This window comes from Panicum hallii, unplaced genomic scaffold, assembly GCF_002211085.1.
Source record: "Panicum hallii strain FIL2 unplaced genomic scaffold, PHallii_v3.1 scaffold_324, whole genome shotgun sequence".
Lineage (NCBI taxonomy): Eukaryota > Viridiplantae > Streptophyta > Magnoliopsida > Poales > Poaceae > Panicum > Panicum hallii.
Genome location: NW_020356397.1, coordinates 1 through 5,802, shown reverse-complemented (window position 1 = coordinate 5,802; position 5,802 = coordinate 1).

Sequence of the window (5,802 nt, the reverse complement as noted above, 5' to 3'; positions counted from 1 at the left end):
CCTGGTCGCACCGGACCCAGGTGAGACGCTGTTTCTTTATCTTGCAGCAACGACCAAAGTGATCAGCATGGTGCTGGTCACCGAGAGGTCCGAACCTCTCTCGCAGGGGGCCCCCGCGGACCCCCCTGCAAGAGAAGGAGGTCCGGCCTCCACCACTCCGGAAACCGGCCCTACTTCGGAGGGTCCGGCCGGGTCCCGACCCGGACAAGCGCTAAACAGCCTGGGGGCCGACGGGAACCCAGCTGATGCCGAAGGGTCTAATCCACCTGGTAGAGTCAGGACCATCCAAAAGCCGGTCTACTATGTCAGTGAGGTCCTTCACGAGGCAAAGGCCAGGTATCCTGAGACGCATAAGCTTCTTTATGCCATACTCGTTGCGTCCAGGAAACTCCGTCATTATTTTCAGGCCCACAAGATTGTGGTGGTAACCTCCTACCCTTTGAGGGCCATCCTCCACAACTCCAATGCCACAGGCAATGTCGCCAAGTGGGCAGCTGAGCTCGCAGGATTCCAACTCGACTTCCAGCCGCGCCACGCCGTCAAGAGTCACGTCCTAGCTGACTTCGTGGCGGAATGGACACCAGCGCCAAGCGCCTCCGGGGGTCCGGACCATAGGATGGACCCCCCACGTCCGGAAGCCAGCGCCCCGGTGTTCACCGGACCCCACTGGACCCTCTTCTTTGACGGGTCCGCCCGCAGCAAGAGGGCCGGGGCTGGCGTGGTCCTCATCGACCCACGAGCCGAGCAATTGAAGTACATGGTGCACCTCGATTTTGAGGCCACCAACAACATGGCGGAATATGAGGCCTTAATCTTTGGGCTCACGGCGGCTCTGTCCCTGGGGGTCCGGGAGCTCCTGGTCAAAGGGGACTCCCAACTCATCATCAGGCAAATCCAGGGGGAGTGTTGCTGCAACAACCCCAGCTCGCAGCCTACCTCATCTATGTGAAGAGGCTGGAGAAGGACTTCGATGTGCTGGAACTGCAACACGTTCCACGCGAAGGCAATTCAGCAGCTGATGCCCTCTCCGCGAGCGCATCGACTCAGGCACCCGTGCCTGAGGGCGTCTTCCAGAGGCGTCTGCTGAAGCCTTCCGCCCAGCCTGCCGGTCTGGGCGAGGGGGGTCGGACTAGCACCTCGAAGCTAGCGGTCCCGGCGGTGCTCCATCCGTGGTGCCCGCCAAGGGCCGTGTGCTCCCTTGAGGGTCCCGAAGACCTCAGGGAGCCACGCCCAGTTTCTCAGGAGAGTCCCGATGCATGGATCTCTAAGGTCCGGGACTACCTGAAGGATAATTACCTTCCTGAAGATCAAGCATCTGCTGAGCGCATTGTCCGGATGGCTAAGCGATACACGGTGATAGAAGGGATCTCTATCGCCGTGGCGCCAACGGTGTCCTCATGCGGTGCATCACCCAGGAAGAGGGCCGCGACTTGCTTGCGGAGATCCATGGAGGCGAGTGCGGAAGTCATTCTTCATCCCGCACGCTGGTTGGTAAAGCTTTCCGGCATGGTTTTTACTGGCCAACAGCACTCCAGGATGCAGCTGAGTTGGTAAGGACCTGTAAAGCGTGCCAGTTCCACGCAAAGTAGATACACACTCCAGCTCAGGCACTGCAGATGATTCCTCCCTCTTGGCCCTTTGCGGTATGGGGGTTGGATATCTTGGGACCTTTCCCTAGGGCGTCGGCGGGTACCGGTACCTCTATGTCGCCATTGACAAGTTCACCAAGTGGCCAGAGGCAACCCCGGTGGTCAACATTACCAAGGCGTCGGCAACTGCTTTCCTCAGGTCAATTGTGTGCCAGTTCGGGGTCCCGAACCGAGTCATCACCGACAATGGGACCCAGTTCACGAGCCAGTACTTCCAGGAGTACTGTGAGGATATGGGCATCCCAGCTCTATTTGCCTCAGTGGCACATCCCAGGACAATGGCCAAGTTGAGCGGGCCAACGCCGAAATCCTCAAGGGGCTCAAGATCCGAACCTACTGTGACCTTGAGAAGCATGGCGCAAGGTGGATTGAAGAGCTTCCGAGTGTGTTATGGGGAATCGGACCACACCCAGCCGCGCAACAGGGGAAACCCCTTTCTTCCTGGTCTACGGGGCCCGAAGCGTGCCTTCCCCCGGATATCACCAATGGGCTCTCTGCGAGTCCGGTCTTTTGATGAGGAAATGCAGGAACAGGAGCGTCGCCAAGACGTGACCTCGTAGACGAGCGTAGATGGCGAGAAGCAGTCCGCAACACACGGTACAACCAAGCGCTCCGGCGCTACCACCAACGGTTCGTGCGAGGTAGGGAGCTCCGGGTCGGGGACCTAGTCCTAAGGCGAATCTTGAACCGGGAGGGTATGCACAAGCTCTCCCCCAGCTGGGAGGGGCCCTTCAAAGTGACAAAGGTGTGCCAGCCCGGATCTGTTCGACTGGCAGCGGAGGATGGAATGCAACTACCCAATCCATGGAACATTGAGCACCTCCGTAAGTTTTATCCCTAGGACCGGTTGAGAGGAAATTTTTCCTTTGTAATTGGTAGCATTGCTGTGCGGATCAGGGCGGTAGAGGTCCGCCCTCATAAACCCGCCCCTGGTGTACATCGCACAACTCTTCTGTACCAATTCGTTAAGGAAAAATGCGTCCTTGAAGTCTATGTGACCCTGTATTTTTTCGCTTCTTATTACGCTAACCCTCCGCGTGTTCTTCACGTCTGTGCTGTGCCTAAAGCCTCCTCTAAGTTGCTACGCAACGTCTCTGCCTCGGACCTCTGTTTCGCAGGAGAGAAAGGGCCGGACTCCTGGGAATAGGCTTCAGGGGACGAGCTCGGCCTTTGCTGGGGTCCAGGGTGTCTAGCTGCTTAGCCTGGTTCCGTACCCTAAGCCTACACACCCTGCCCCCAAGGGTGGGTGTCGTCGTACCTTGACCATGGACCCGGAGGACGGGACCCCTTTTAATCCTCGAATGTAGGTCCTAGTGCTCTGGCTTGCTACGCAACTTAGGCGGCCTTCGCTGGCCAGACTGAGAACCCGTGGGACGTCTACTAAAACGTCGATCCTAAGTCGTGTGCAGGACCTCGGTTTTATGGCAGCTAGTCCCGTCCTATCGCGACTACCTCCCAGGGGGCCACGGGACCTCGGTGTGCCCAACAGCACTTTGCAGATCGACAATCAGGAAAACAGCTAAGTTTTCGCGAAAAGTAGACACATCCAATACTTAAACGCATTACGAAAATGTGCACAACATATAAAGTTATCTTATAATAACAAAGTTATATTACAAAAGGGATAACTAAAAAGATACTGGCACTACTGCCCTGGCGGTCCGGAGGCGCTCCCACCTTCTGCAGGTTCAGGACGGCGCCGGAGGCGTGATGCAACCCATCCCACTGCCTCCAGGACTCCTTCCCGCGCGGCGGCCGCCGTTGCCCGGATGGGTCCGACCAAAACTGGAGTCAGCTGGATGGAGGGGTCATGGCTCCGGAAGCTGGTGAGGATGTATTCAGCCACTTCCCGAGCAACATTCGCCCCTCCGTCTCCAGGAGTCCTGCAGCCCGGCCTCCGCGTCCTGAAGCCGCCTGGCAGTGGTGTCCAGCAGTTTGGAGTGCGCACCAAACGGAGAAGGGCCTCCGGCACTCGATGGGGTTGGCTCCGAGCTCCTCTAGTAGAGGGTTCACCGCGCTGACCCATCTCGTTAACCGGCCGGTGCCGGCTCGCTGCTCTGCCAAGAGTCCCCTCCACCTTGGCCTCCCTCCTCTGGAGCGCTGCCTCGCGTTCCTGGAGCCTCCGGTTCCCGGCTGCCAGCTCCTCCTCCACGGCCTCTTCCCGCTTCTGGAGCTCCTGCAGCCGGGCCACCTCCTCTGCTTCTCGGGCGGCCAGCTCTTCTTCTTTCTTTGCTGCCGCCGCCGCCTGATCCGCGAGGGCGGCCTGTTGCGCCTCGGCCGTGGCAAACGCCTCCCTCGCCGCGTCTGCCAGCTCCCGGGCGGCCCGCTCCCTGTTCGCCGCCGCCTCCTTCAGCCTCTCCACGGCGATCAGAGAGCCTCCGCTTCCCGCCGTGTGGCCGCCATCTCCCGCTGGTGCGCTGCTGCCTCTCGGTCGCGCGCCTGCTCCAGCTCCTCCCGCAGGAGCTCGCGCCCCGCCACGAGTTTGGCGCGCTCCTCGGCGTAGCGGGCGGAGACGGTTTGATGCGGCCCCCAGGCGGACCTCCCAGTCGAGCCGCTGGCGCTCCGCCTCCAGCTTTCCCACTCCCGGCGCATGCCAGCCTCTAGCTCCTGTTGAGCTTGCTGGCATTTGGCTATGAGCCGGGGGAGAGGGGACCTCCGCTGTGCTCGGGAGGAGGCGCCTTCCCAGCACCACCTCCGGTTCCTCCTCCTCTGCCGTGGGCGGCGCTGGCAACTCGGCGACCGGTGCCGTTCCTCTGCTGGCCCGGTGCCGCCGCCTCTGTCCCCCGGTAAGCCACCTCCGGTGCGCGACCTCCACCGCCTCCGCTGCCTCTGGCTGCAGCCTCCACCGTGGCAGCGGCCCCCTCTGCTGCTAGCTCAGCAGGAGAGGGCCCGACCTCAACTCCCGGCTGTCGCCGGCCTCGGTCGTTGCAGCGGACCTGGTGTCCTCCTCCTGGGGGCGGCTTCGGGTTGTGGCGGTGAGGCGGCCTCTGGCTCCGGGTCCACGGGTCCGGAGGTTTCTGGGCTGTCTCAGGCGGGGGCCCTGCTGGGGTCGGCGTCGGGCCTCCCGGCGCTGGCTGGGGGCCGGCTCCCCCAGTTGGTACGTCTGGGGATTGCGGCCTGCCGAATCACCGGTATAGTTAAGGACCAGAATCCAAGAGGGATAGTGAAAAAACTCTGGGGAGGATGCTTACGCGTAGTCGTACCACTCCCACCTGCACCGTGCCGCTCGGGGGAGTTTCCTCCCTGTCGAGGACCCCCCGGACCCTTGGTGGGGGTCCCCGCCCTTCGAAGCTTCGGGCGGCGGAGACGGGGACTGTGGCCTGATCTCGGACGGTGGTGGTGGTGTCTCTTCCCGCCGTTCTGGCGGTGGAGGCGGAGGAGTCTGTTGTCTCGGGGCAGGCCGGTGTTGCGGTGGAGGAGGTGCAGCCTGCTCTGCTCCTCCGCTCCCGCGGTCTTCTGGCGCTTGGGCGCCGGCTCCCCGACCAAGGAGCCATCGCCTCGCTGGAGCCTCCGGGATTTGCTCCCTTCGGGTTGGCAGCTCCGGGCCGGTGCTGGCTCCTGGGCCTCACCGCGTCCTTCTGCCGGGGCAGCCCCGGCGTGGCCCTTCTGCCGGTGCTCTGGCACCGGCGCCTTCTCTTTCCCTTTCCCGCTGGGGGCCGGACCTCTGGTCCCGGCCCCCCGGGACTGTCGCTGGAACGTTGCTGGCGGTCCGGCGTGGTGCCAGGGATCTGGAGCCCGCGGTTGGGATCGCCCCCCAGTTGCCGGACCGCCAGGCCGCCCTCGTCCAGGGTCGGCATCGATGCCAGGACCGATGACCGCAGTGCCTGGTCCTCGCACAGGGCCTTCACCCACGGGAGGACCAGGGACTCTGGAACGAACGCCTCGCCGGTCATCGCCCGGATCGCCGCCTCCAGCTCCACCCTGGTGAAGTCGCCGCCGGGCCCGCGCGCGATCCTGCAGCAGTCGTTTAGCCCCGTGTACACGTAGGCCATCCGGGACCGCTGCTGCAGGGGGATTCGCCGCTTCAGGAAGTCGCCCAGCACCATCATGGAAGTCAGGCCACTCCTAGCCAGCTTCTTGATCCGGCTCAGTACCGGGTCGAGCTCCACCGGTATCGTTGGCCCTGGCCTTCCACGTGCCCGATCGCTCTGGG